At 37.5% G+C, this 14,521-nt stretch overlaps 1 protein-coding gene across 1 annotated transcript in view; it reads left to right on the forward strand.

The window, feature by feature from the left end:
* The window catches only part of ULK4 (unc-51 like kinase 4), a 718,037-nt gene that overhangs the window by 181,280 nt on the left and 522,236 nt on the right, over window positions 1-14,521 (forward strand). The window lies entirely within an intron of this gene.

Here is a 14,521-nt window from a genome sequence, read left to right on the forward strand (position 1 = left end):
CGTCTATGCATTTTATGCACACGTTTACCAAATTAAATAAAATTGTGTTGATTTTTCTTGCTGTTTTCATGAATATTTTACTATGTCATTAAATATTCCTCAGGGATATTAAAAGAAACTTGTTACATGATTTATTTTGTGATGCACCAATAATTTAACTCTTCCTCCACTATTAAACTGTTTGGCTCCTGTTTTTTGGTTGCTACTCATTATGATATGATGAACACCCTGTTACATACATCTTTGTGTTCACCTCTAATAGATTACCTCAAGTGTTATACACATTTGTAAGGTGCTGCCTTAATGTTGCTAGATTGTTCTCTGGAAAGGTAGATTATGTGGGTACCATTTATTTGTAATTTATCCAGCAGTCGTTTAAGCCACATGCTGTATTTTTCTCATAATAAAACCTAGAGTTTAACATTATTTAATTATCAGTATACTTCATGTTTTCATAGTTATTTGTAGTTTGTAATTAATCTCTGATTCTTCATTTGAAATTTGTAACTGTAGCCAGGTTTTCATCTTAAACTAACAAGGTGGTAGAGTCTATTCTCTTCTGAATCATGTACATTTTCTTGAGTGGATGTTTATGTATTGAAGGAACTTGCTCAGTTCACACTATCATCTGCATTAGCTACTTGGGTGTCAGTGTCCTTAGATGGTTATTCAGCAGCTATTTGGATGAGTAACCATTTGCATCATGAGTGCTTGATTTATTTTGTGTCATCATCTTTAAAATGATTTGCTTGCCCATAGATGTCCTTAATAGAAGATTCCTTTATCCAAAACAACTGTTAGTTCCATACACTGTGATGTTAAAAGTGAACAATCACAACCACAATGAGAGGGGACTTTTGATTAAAAATCAAAGTGACAAACCACCTTTTTCCATTTTTTCCCCTAAACACTTAATAGGAAACTTTTTTTTGAGACGGAGTTTCGCTTGATTTCCAAGCTGAAGTGCAATGGAGCGATCTTGGCCCACCGCAACCTCTGCCTCCCGGGTTCAAGTGATTCTCCTGCCTCAGGCTCCCGAGTAGCTGTGATTACAGGCATGTGTCACCATGCCTGGCTAATTTTGTGTTTTTAATAGAGATGGGGTTTCTCCATGTTGGTCAGGCTGGCCTCGAACTCCCAACCTCAGGTGATCTACCTGCCTCGGCCTCCCAAAGTGCTGGGATTGTAGGCATGAGCCACCACGTCTGGCCAATAGGAAACTTTTTGAACTATTGGCAGATAGTACTTTATATGTGATTCTTGAATCACTGCTAGATGTAGGGAATTGATTACCTTTTTATAATTCAGATGCTTGAATGACTGACCAAGAAGCTTCTGGAAGACTTGATCAAGCAGAAGAAAAAACCTTGTAGGTTAGGTATGAGTTTATTTACTAATCCTTGTACTCCAGGATTAGTTTACTTTGTAGTCATTTTTCTGGTACTTCCAAGCTGTTAATGTTTCCTGCAAATATTTCATTTTCAAGGCTGGAAAAGTCTGAGAGTTCATGGATGTTTCCTGCTATTTATTGGGGAGAAATATATTGGATGAGCTCATTACAATTTTCTATAATTATAATATCTAAAAACTTAAAGTAGTCAATGCTAATTTACTTTAATTGTTATCAGACTGTATAGTGACAAATTTTAGGATTCATATGAGTAGTATAGAGAATTCAAGCTGGGCACAGTGGTATGCACCTGTAGCCCCTGTTACTTGGGAGGCTGTGGCTAGAGGATTGCATGAACCTAGGAGTTCAAGGCCTGCCTGGACCACGTGGTGAGACCCCATCTCTCTCTCTCTTTTTTTTTTTTTTTTGAGACAGAGTCTTGGTCTGTTGCCTAGGCTGGAGTGCAGTGGCGTGATCTCGGCTCACTGCAACCTTCACCTCCTGGTTCAAGCAATTCTCATGTCTCAGCCTCCCAAGTAGCTGGGGTTATAGGCATGAGCCACTGCACCTAGCTAATTTTTGTATTTTTAATAGAGACAGTTTTGCCATGTTGGCCAGACTGGTCTTGAACTCCTGGACTCAAGCAATCTGCCCTCCCCAGCCTCCCAAAGTGCTGGGATTACAGGTGTGAGCCACTGCTCTGGCTAAGACTCCGTCTATATTTAAATAAAAAAAGAAAATTCAGAACATGTGGAATACAGAACACCAAAGGCCAAAGTTAAACATTTACCTCTCTGAGGTAATCTCTGTAAAAAAATCAAGTTCATACTTGCTATGCATATATATACATATACATGTGTATGCACTGACATATTCCCCCTTCCCTGCTGTCATGCTATTAGTCTTTTTTTTTTTTTTTTTTTTTTTTTTTTGTAGAAATTGGACCAACCCAACTCTATGTTCTTTGCCGGCTCATATTTCTCCTATTCAGTGATGTGTTACGAATGTGTGTTTAAGTCAATTTATGCAACTCTTCAATATCATTTTAAAAGGTTATGATATATGATCATTTAAAGGTATTACAATTCATTCCTACAGTTCCCTTTTGCACATTTAATAATTTCCATTGATTTGCCGGGGAGAACATTCTCATGGCTAAATCCTTTTGTATGGACATCCTTAGTTATTCCTTAAGATAAAGCTTTTAAATAAAGTTGCTAAATTAGTCTCATTTCTTAAAAAGTTCTTTTTTGGTAGTTTATATGTAGCACTGTAGTTTATATGTACTTGCAAATAGCTATAGTGCCAGTAAAAAATGTGATAAAATTAAACTCTTTCACATATGCCAAAAATATTTTGATTTAACGCTTCATTAAGTGCATGATTACAGTCTCTATATCTTTTGATTTACCTTTCTATCTTTAAAATTTTCAGCCGAGATACTTAGAGGTCACATAGTAAATTAAGGTTTTCTTTTTTTAATCATCTCTGCCTTTTTAAATTTGGTGAGTCACAGTAAGTTATTTTTGGGTTGTTGAAAGCTGTGTCTCTGTTCTAAATTTGAGCCCAGAAATCATGCCACTTACAAAATATGCTTTGTCTTCTGACATCAGAGTGTCTGGTAGAAGGTGACTGCTCTTGGAACTTAAAAAATCTAAACAGGACAAGAACGGAATCTGGAAAATATTTCCGTTTCTGTTAATATGGCTGAGTAGGTACTCTGCAAACCCTCTCTCATAAAATAGGCATGCCAGATAGTCCTTGCAAAGACATACTTGAACTTCCCAAAAAACAACCAAAACATTCAGAAACTCTGTGAAGATGAAGTGAAATCAGAAGGGCTACTGTGAGAATAATGGAGAGGCAGCCCCAGTTATCAAGGGACATGTGCATGTGTTCAATAAAAAGTTTCAAACCTAAAAAAAGTTGAGAAAAATAATATAATTGCCTTACATAAACACATCATCAACAATTTTTCATTCATGGCCACTTTTGTTTGTATGTTTGTTTGTTTTTTTAGGTGGAATTTTGCTGTGGTTGCCCAGGCCGGAGTGCAGTGGTGTGATCTTGGCTCACTGCAACCTCCGGCTCCCGGGTTCAAGCGATTCTCCTGCCTCAGCCTCCCGAGTAGCTGGGATTACAGGTGCCCGGCACCATGCCTGGCTAAATTTTGTATTTTTAGTAGAGATGGGGTTTCACCACGTTGGCCAGGCTGGTTTTGAACTCCTGACCTCAGGTGATCCACCCGCCTCAGCCTCCCAGAGTGCTGGGATTACAGGCGTGAGCCACTGCACCTGACCATGGCCAGTTTTGTTTCATTTATATTCCCACTTCATTTATATACATTCCCTCTTCCTCTGAATTATTTTGAAGCAAAATCTATACATCATATCATTTTGTAATTACCTTATATGTATCTGTAGAAGACAAGGAATTTTAAAAAGTAAATATATTCACAATGTCACTAAAGACCAAAAAATTAACACATTCTCAAAATAGCCACAAATCCAGTCAGAGTTCACTTTTTTTTTTTTTTTAAGACGGAGCCTTGCACACTGTCGCCCAGGCTGGAGTGTGGTGGTGTGATCTTGGCTTACTGCAAGCTCCGCCTCCTGAGTTCACGCCATTCTCCTGCCTCAGCCTCCCGAGTAGCTGGGACTACAGGCACCCGCCACCACGCCTGGCTAATTTTTTGTATTTTTAGTAGAGACAGGGTTTCACTGCAGAGTTCACATTTTCTTGACTTTCTCATAAATGATTTTTTCTAGGTTATCTGTTTCAATCAGATATCTGTTTGCAAATATAGGTAAATATGTCTCATCTTCTGTCTGTCTCTCCTCTCTCTCGCTTTCTTTCTCTGTATATGTATAGAGAAAAATATATTTCTATATATGTATTTGTATAAATATATATTTCTATCTATAAATCTCTCTTTCTGCCTCTACTCTTTCTCTGTGTTTACCTGTCTTTCTTTGTATCTCTGCTTATCTATAGGTAAAGGGTTAACAAAACCCTTCCCCCTTCTGTGTGGGAATTTGAATTTCAGTTAACTTTTGAACTCTGTGTCTCTGGGAACCCGATAAGACCAACCTATTATTTGTATTATGAAGCAGGACTGCTTGTGGTAAAAATGGTCCGTGATTGGTAAATTGCATCTAAGCTGGGAGAATGATAAATACTTGGTAGAAAGCCATAGCTTTGGGGTTCCCCAAGTACAGTGACTGGTCTCTATGGAAACTCTGAAAGCTATGGCTATGGAGTTGTTACAAGGTTGGTGCTTGTGTGGTTGGAAGTTCCTAAGCCTAGGTGGCTCCCATACCTACCCAATGAGGCTCTCTTCTTAATGCACCTGAGCTGTGCTGCCCAGGCTGCTGCAAGGACTCCCGCAGGAGAAGAGCATCAATTGTAGCCTTGCTGGCAAGCTCAGGTTCCTGAACAAACTGACAGAAAATGTGATCTTGGGTAGTCTTTTGAATCTGTGTGCTTTGGTGACTCTAAAAAGACCTTTGGTGGGTGCCGTGATATTTTCTCCCTAAAATATAAAAGATAGCATATCTTTTATATTTTTAATATAATTTTTATATTTTCATTTAAAATTATATTAATATAATTTTTATATTTTAATATAAAAGATAAAAGCATACACCATCATGCACTCTATTTTTTGACCCAGGGTGGGGTCTCACTCTGTTTCCAAGGCTGGAGTACAATGGTGTGATCTTGGCTCACTGAAACCTCTGCCTGCTGGGCTCAAGCTATCTTTCCACCTTCCAGGGTAGGTGGGACCACAGGTGTGTGCCACCACACTCGGCTATTTTTTTGTATTTTCGGTAGAGACTGGGTTTTGCCATGCTGCCCAGGCTGATATCGAGCTATTGGGCTCAGGTGATCCACCTGCCTCAGCCTCCCAAAGTGTTTCCAAAGTGTCGAGAATTACAGGTGTGAGTCACTGCATCCAGCCCATTTTGTACCTTTTTAAACTTATCTCAGAGATCATTTCGTATCTGTTTATAGAAATATTCATCTTTTTTTAAATTAGTACTTCATAGTGTGACTGTACCACATTTTTATTCAATTAGTTTTTTATTGACATTTGAGTGTTAGATTTTTTTTCTGACATAAGACTAAAATATGAAAAGGAAAACTTGAAAAAAATTTAAAAGAAAATTTAACTGTCTTTGTGATCTTGTTGTAGGGAAACTTTTCTTAATGATTAGTATCCAGGATATGAAAAATAGCCTAATAATGAAAAGGAAAAGTTAAGACAAAATGGGCGTAGGATGTGAAGAGTTACTTTATAGAAGAGGAAATTGGAATGGTCAGTAAACTTGGGAAAAGATGCTTGAACTGGAAACTAATGGGTAAAATGAAAGTTAAAATGGCTGTTCTATAATCTTCAGATTGGCGAACATGTAAGTCTGACAGAATTGCTGGCAGAGATATGGGCCAGTGGAAACTCAGCTAGGTAAAGTGGAGTGCAATTTTATAATCTTTAATGAAGCTGAAGATGCACACACCTGAGCCAAAAAATACATGTGTACAAAGAAATTTGGAAAAATTGTTTATCACAGTAGTGTTTGCAGTAACATAAGATGATGCAGAATGTAAAAGTTAACCAACAAGAGATTGGATAATTAAACTCATATCCATGTGGTAGAATACTATACCGCAATTAAAAATGAAGAAACTAGATTGAAAAGAATTAACATGGATAATCTCATAAAGAAAACTTTGAGTGAAAAAAGGCAAGCTGCAGAAGGATATGGGCAATATAATAATATATGTGAGTAGTTCATTTCCATATTTATGTTGTTTCAATGTTTAAAAAAAGAGAAGTTGTCGGCTGGGCACGGTGGCTCATGCCTGTAATCCCAGCACTTTGGGAGGCTGAAGTGGGTGGATCACCTGAGGTTAGGAGTTCAAGACCAGCCTGGCCAACATGGTGAAACCCCATCTCTACTAAAAATACAAAAATTAGCTGGGTGTGGTGGTGTGCGCCTGTAATTCCAGCTACTCAGTAGGCTGAGGCAGGGGAATCGCTTGAATCTGGGAGGTGGAGGTTGCAGTGAGCCCAGATTGCACCACTGCACTCCAGCCTGGGCGACAGAGCAAGACTCCATCACCATAAAAAAAAAAAAAAAGGAGTTGTCACCATATATATATTATTTTCTTATATTCATTAGCATGTGGATATGGATATTATTAATACTGTAAATTATTTTGTTTACTGAATGGTTTAAAGATACACTTTTTGTCCAGATAAGTAAAATACAATTGTTTAAAAATATAAATCTTTATATTTCTTTTATTTTCTTAGATTTTTATTATTATTATACTTTAAGTTTTAGGGTACATGTGCACAACGTGCAGGTTTGTTCCATATGTATACATGTGCCTTGTTGGTGTGCTGCACCCATTAACTCGTCATTTAGCATTAGGTGTATCTCCTAATGCTATCCCTCCCCCCTCTCCCCACCCCACAACGGCCCCGGTGTGTGATGTTCCTCTTCCTGTGTCCATATGTTCTCATTGTTCAACTGCCACCTATGAGTGAGAACATGTGGTGCTTGGTTTTTCATCCTTGCAATAGTTTGCTGAGAATGATGGTTTCCAGCTTCATCCATGCCCCTACAAAGGACATGAACTCATCATTTTTTATGGCTGCATAGTATTCCATGGTGTATATGTGCCACATTTTCTTAATCCAGTCTATCGTTGTTGGACATTTGGGTTGGTTCCAAGTCTTTGCTATTGTGAATAGTGCCACAATAAGCATGTGTGTGCATGTGTCTTTATAGCAGCATGATTTGTAATCCTTTGAGTATATACCCAGTAATGGGATGGCTGGGTCAAATGGTATTTCTAGTTCTAGATCCCTGAGGAATCGCCACACTGACTTCCACAATGGTTGAACTAGTTTACAGTCCCACCAACAGTGTAAAAGTGTTCCTATTTCTCCACATCCTCTCCAGCACCTGTTGTTTCCTGACTTTTTAATGATGGCCATTCTAACTGGTGTGAGATGGTATCTCATTGTGGTTTTTATTTGCATTTCTCTGATGGCCAGTGATGATGAGCATTTTTTCATGTGTCTTTTGGCTGCATAAATGTCTTCTTTTGAGAAATGTCTGTTCATATCCTTCGCCCACTTTTTGATGGTGTTGTTTGTTTTTTTCTTGTAAATTTGTTTGAGTTCATTGTAGATTCTGGATATTAGTCCTTTGTCAGATGAGTAGGTTGCAAAAATTTTCTCCCATTCTGTAGGTTGCCTGTTCACTCTGATGGTAGCTTCTTTTGCTGTGCAGAAGCTCTTGAGTTTAATTAGATCCCATTTGTCAATTTTGGCTTTTGTTGCCATTGCTTTTGGTGTTTTAGACACGAAGTCCCTGCCCATGCTTATGTCCTGAATGGTATTGCCTAGGTTTTCTTCTAGGGTTTTTATGGTTTTAGGTCTAACATGTAAGTCTTTAATCCATCTTGAATTAATTTTTGTATAAGGTGTAAGGAAGGGATCCAGTTTCAGTTTTCTACATATGGCTAGCCAGTTTTCCCAGCACCATTTATTAAATAGGGAATCCTTTCCTCATTGCTTTTGTTTGTTAGGTTTGTCAAAGATCAGGTGGTTGTAGATATGCAGCATTATTTCTGAGGGCTCTGTTCTGTTCCATTTGTCTATATCTCTGTTTTGGTACCAGTACCATGCTGTTTTGGTTACTGTAGCCTTGTAGTATAGTTTGAAGTCAGGTAGTGTGATGCCTCTAGCTTTGTTCTTTTGGCTTAGGATTGACTTGGCAATGCGGGCTCTTTCTGGTTCCATGTGAACTTTAAAGTAGTTTTTTCCAATTCTGTGAAGAAAGTCATTGGTAGCTTGATGGGGATGGCATTGAATCTATAAATTACCTTGGGCAGTATGGCCATTTTCACGATATTGATTCTTCCTACCCATGAGCATAGAATATTCTTCCATTTGTTGGTATCCTCTTTTATTTCATTGAGCAGTGGTTTGTAGTTCTCCTTGAAGAGGTCCTTCACATCCCTTGTAAGTTGGATTCCTAGGTATTTTATTCTCTTTGAAGCAATTGTGAATAGGAGTTCACTCATGATTTAGCTGTCTGTCTGCTGTTGGTGTATAAGAATGCTTGTGATTTTTGCACACTGATTTTGTATCCTGAGACTGCTGAAGTTGCTTATCAGCTTAAGGAGATTTTGGGCTGAGACTATGGGGTTTTCTAGATACACAATCATGTCATCTGCAAACGGACAATTTGACTTCCTCTTTTCCTAATTGAATGCCCTTTATTTCCTTCTCCTGCCTGATTGCCCTGGCCAGAACTTCCAACACTGTGTTGAATAGGAGTGGTGAGAGAGGGCATCCCTGACTTGTGCCAGTTTTCAAAGGGAATGCTTCCAGTTTTTGTCCATTCAGTATGATGTTGGCTGTGGGTTTGTCATAGATAGCTCTTATTATTTTGAGATACGTCCCATCAATAACTAATTTGTTGGGAGCTTTTAGCATGAAGGTTTGTTGAATTTTTTCAAAGGCCTTTTCTGCATCTATTGAGATAATGATGTGGTTTTTGTCATTGGTTCTGTTTATATGCTGGATTACGTTGATTGATTTGCGTATGTTGAACTAGCTTTGCATCCCAGGGATGAAGCCCACTTGATCCTGGTGGATAAGCTTTTTGATGTGCTGCTGGATTCGGTTTGCCAGTATTTTATTGAGGATTTTTGCATCAGTGTTCATCAAAGATATTTTTGGTCTAAAATTCCCTTTTTTGGTTGTATCTTTGCCAGGCTTTGGTATCAGGATGATGCTGGCCTCATAAAATGAGTTAGGGAGGATTCCCTCTTTTTCTATTGATTGGAATAGTTTCAGAAGGAATGGTACCGGCTCCTCCTTGTAACTGGTAGAATTCGGCTGTGAATCCATCTGGTCCTGGACTTTTTTTGGTTGGTAAGCTATTAATTATTGCCTCAATTTCAGAGCCTGTTATTGGTCTATTCAGAGATTCAACTTCTTCCTGGTTTAGTCTTGGGAGGGTGTATATGTCGAGGAATTTATCCATTTCTTCTAGATTTTCTAGTTTATTTGCGTAGAGGTGTTTATAGTATTCTCTGATGGTAGTTTGTATTTCTGTGGGATCAGTGGTGATAATCCCCTTTGTCATTTTTTATTGCGTCTATTTGATTCTTCTCTCTTTTCTTCTTTATTAGTCTTGCTAGCGGTCTATCAATTTTGTTGATCCTTTCAAAAAACCAGCTCCTGGATTTATTGATTTTTTGAAGGGTTTTTTGTGTCTCTGTTTCCTTCATTTCTGCTCTGATCTTAGTTATTTCTTGCTTTCTGCTAGCTTTTGAATGTGTTTGCTCTTGCTTCTCTAGTTCTTTTAATTGTGATGTTAGGGTGTCCATTTTAGATCTTTCCTCCTTTCTCTTGTGGATATTTAGAGCTATAAATTTCCCTCTACACACTGCTTTGAATGTATCCCGGAGATTCTGGTATAAAGAATAGCTGTGGTGGTAACCCACCAGAGTCAGCATGCTTGCTTCTGAGGATAGACGGAGGTCAGTGGGATTGGAGAGAGGTAGGACAGAAGCTTCAGTTGTGTCTCTCTAATTCATTGTTTCTGACAAAGGATTTGGGCTTACAAGTTTCAAATACTAAGATTTGATAAAGTCAAATGGATTTTAAAAAATCACTCTACTGTATGTTTGAAACGTTCCATAATTTAAATAAAAGGATTGGTATTATGTATGTGCTTGAGTTGCTATAATGTTTTACGTTTTTTCTTTGCTTCACTTTTGAATTTTTCAATGATCTCTGGGGAAGTTTCAGTCATTTTCTCTTTGAGAGATTTGTGTGTGTAGTGGTGGTAGTGATGGTATTAGGTATTATGGTCTTCCTACCACATGGGTAGCTTTTACTCACACGCAGTATGATTTGAAAGGAAAAGCATTGTAACATCTCACAGATATTCATGATTTTTTGTTGTTGTTGGAAGTGAGGGAGAGTTCTTATTTCAAAAATTCTTATGTGCCTTTTTGGTGTTTACTAATAATATTAGTAATGATAGAATGTACAAATCATAAATTTACATTTACTGAGTTTTGCCATCTTTTGTAATTCTACGGTTCCTTTTGTTCTTTAGAAATGTATTTGATTACAAAAACACCGTGGCAATGTATTCTTTCTTATTTCATCCTATTTCTTCTGAAAGTTTACAGAAAGTTCCAGAATACACTGAATTTTAGGAACTCCATCTCTCATTGAAAATGTTATGGATTATTAAACTAATTAACTTTGAACATTACCACATATTTTAATGGAAATATTCTGACAGATTATGTGGTATTTTATAATTGACAAAGATAGAATATGATTTAGGCATGCAAGGGAGTAGGGAAACTTACTACTGGATGGAGTGAGCTATTCGTATGGTAAGCCGTATTATTAGCTGGAGTATTCAGTGTTTCAAATATAAGAAAAAATGTGTCCGTTTTAATTCTCTCTGAATATTTACAAACTTGTTGTCATGTTTCAATCTACAGGTCTTCGTGGATGACTGTAGCCATAGTTGTTTTGTTTGGAGAGTATCTGAAGTTAACTAAAAATAAAAAAGCTTCTTTAGAAATTCAGCTTTCAAAAGTAACAATATTCTTCATGAAAAAGTCTACCAGGCTCTCTCCTTTATCCTATTCACTTAGGATTCAGAAACTGTCATTCTGGCTGGGCATGGTGGCTCATGCCTGTAATCCCAGCACTTTGGGAGGCTGAGGCGGGTGGATCACTTGAGGCCAGGAGTTCAAGACCAGCCTGGCTAACATGGCGAGACCCTGTCTCTACTAAAAATACAAAAAAATTAGCCTGTTGTGGTAGTGCATGCTTGTGGTCCCAGCTACTTGGGAGGGTGAGGCAGGAGGATCACTTGAACCTGGGAGACTGGAGGTTGCAGTGAGCCAGGATTGCTCCACCGCACTCCAGCCTGGGCGACAGAGTGAGACTCTGTCTCAAAAAAAAAAAAAAAAAAAAGTACCTTTCTATAAAATCAATGTATACGTTACACAATTTTTGGTAGTAATCCTATACTCTGTAGCATTAGGAAGTTTATTTTATGGATATGAAAGAGTAACAAGTGGTTACCGCCCTACAGAAAAATTCCCCAGTCAATGTGGAAAGCCTGAAGGACTGAGAGCTGAGTGGTTCATGTTTTGTGTTTTGACACAAACCTGTAACACAACAGTGATTAATAATAAGCCTGAAGCTGCAGATCTCTGTATAATTTGGAAGCACCATGGAAGATCACTATGAAATTTAATGCATGTAAAATTTTGAAAAATTTGGATAAGTCTGCTCACTTTTTAATCAAGCATTTAAAATATGAAATTAATTTATACATATTAATCAGATTATGGGTGTATATTGTGATATTTTTAGTCTATATTAATAAATATGTGTTCTCTGAAAGACATTTTACTTAGGTACTTGGCTAAACTTTTTAAAAGAAAATTGCAATCCAAAAACAATTTTAGATTTAATCAGTACCTTGTTTGTTTCCCTCAATATTAAATAGGAAAATAGTGTCAGTATAGTTATCTACATGATTTCTCATTGTTTTTCTTTGAGGCTGTTATCAGTTGATGGCCAGGCTATACCTATTGATTTTTAGCTGTGACCGTTGAAACAGATCAATTTTACCCCTTGAGATTTGTAAGAGATAATTTTGAAGTTCTCTACCTCGTTACCATCTAATATTTGCCTTTATGATGTGTACTAGAGGAATATTTTACCGTTATGCTTAATTTTGATTGTGAAATATTTTTGGTTGTGGTGGAAGCTTTGTATATTTCAGAGAGATTTCTATCATTTTGAATATTTCATTATGCCATCTTTAAGTTAGAATAGAAATGCCCACTCTGAAATCACTGCTGGATACCATTTGCTTCTGGCGGTGAATGCTGGACATAACCTTGTTGTGCTGTGATTTGGGTTATAGAACCAAATGGCTTCTGCCCTTTTTCTGCACAGTAATATTTGGGTATGTTGAGCGGTATGACAAGATGAATTTCAAAGCTGAATACATAGTGGATTGCTAGCTGAAGTGACCCGAGGTCATTTTTGTTTCTCTAAAGGCAGTTTTGATTATTCATCTGTGGCACTAAGTCTTTGCCTGTAGCCTGTAATCTTCCCTCCTCAAGTGTTGTAAGATTGAAACTGTTCTAGAGCTGTGGTACACATTGCTTAAGATTAAATATAGAATCCTAGGCAACTAGTTGTAGGGAGTCAGTCATTACTGTTCATTCAGTTTTTCTGAAATGACTAAATGAGAATTTATTTAGGGCAGAAGATGTTTTTAGGCTTAGATCTAAAATTGTGCTGCAGCTTCTTAAAGGACCTAGAGTTATTGTGTTAGAAATAAAGCTATGTAATTTCTTTTATTTTTGATGTTTGTTATAGTTCGTCTAGTTTGTTTCACTCTAAATCATAAGCATATTATTTTAATTTTGCAAGATTATTAGTATAGCTGAATAACACTGCAGATGGTCCCTAACCTATAATGGCTTGACTTAGGATTTTTTTTGATTTACAGTTGAGTTTATTGGGATGTAACCTTATTGTAAATTGAAAAGCATCTGTATATCAAGAAGAAATACAATAACAGACCTCACTATCACTTATTATTGGTCATTTCTGTGTTTTCCAATTATGTCCATTGCTGTTTAAAACTTTTTTGTGCCTGGAAAGTTTTTTTCTTTCTTTATATACTTAAATTATATTTTATTTTTCTATTGCTGTGTAACAAACCACCCAAAATGTTATGATTTAGACAAGGACAATAGGTTATTTTGCTCAGAAATCTGTAATTTGAGCAAGGTTGTGTTAGCTGGGGTGGGAATATCCTTTCCAGATAGCTCATTTATATGACTGGCAAGTTGGTACAAGCTGTTTACTGAGAACTCAGCTGAGGCTGTAGGTTGGGAGCCTCAGTTGCACTGTGTGTGGACCTTTACAGGCTGCTTGGGCTTCCTCACAGCATGGTGGTTGAGTTCCAAGAGTGACTGTTTCAGGAGTACAGGGTAGAATCTACGTGACCATTTCAAACCTAGCCTTGGAGGTAATGTAGCATCACTTCTACCACTTTTCTTTTCCCCATATACTTTGTTAGTGTTTGTCATGAAAGAAGCAGGTTAGTCCAGATACTGTATAGATGGAATATTTACTACAATTATGATTTACTTAACAAATCTCTTGTTTTTAGATGTTAAAGTAGTTTCATGTTTGTCTTATAAACCAGTGGTCTCCACCCTTTTTGGCACCAGGGACCAATTTCATGAAAGGCAATTTTTTCCAGCAGACCAGAGCTGGGGAGGTGGTTTTGGGATGAAACTGTTCCAACTCAGAAGATCATCAGGCATTACATTCTCATAAGGAGTGTGCAACCTAGATCCCTCGCATGTGCAGTTCACAATAGGGTTCACGCTCCTATGAGAATCTGATGGTTCCACTGATTTGGAGCTCAGGTGGTAATGCTAGCTCGCCCACTGCTCACCTCCTGCTGTGCAGCCGGGTTCCTAACAGACCAGTACTGGTCTGTGGCCTGGGGGTTGGGGACTCCTGCAATAAACAGTGTTACTGTGAGTATTCTTGTACATAAGCTGATTTGTTCATCCCTTTGAGATAAGTTTCTTGAGACGTAACAGCTGTGTCAGAAGAAAATAACCTTTTTAAGGCTTTTGAGAAAAAACATCTCACTTTCCTATCAGCTGTAGGAAAGGCTGAATACATAGTTTCCTACCAGCTGTATGTAAGATTTATGTTTACCTATGACCATTCCAACACTGGCTGCCATCCATTTTCATCTTTGCTAGTCTACTTTGCAATAAAGTGAATTCTTTTTTTTTGCATGGCTCAATTGTGAATATTATTTGCACAGTCATACATATGGAATATACATATTAACTTGTAATATAACTGTTGGATAATTGAGGGAGGAGAAGTGTGTATTTGGGAGGCAAGGAGAAGGAAATAAACAGATGTAAATAGATAAGACCCATAGCTAAATTCAGATTAATTGAACTTTGTGAACAAAAATTGGGAAGTAGAAGTGTGGGGAGCAGATGGCTGTTTTT

This window comes from Nomascus leucogenys, chromosome 4 (genome assembly GCF_006542625.1).
Source record: "Nomascus leucogenys isolate Asia chromosome 4, Asia_NLE_v1, whole genome shotgun sequence".
Taxonomy (NCBI): Eukaryota; Metazoa; Chordata; class Mammalia; order Primates; family Hylobatidae; genus Nomascus; species Nomascus leucogenys.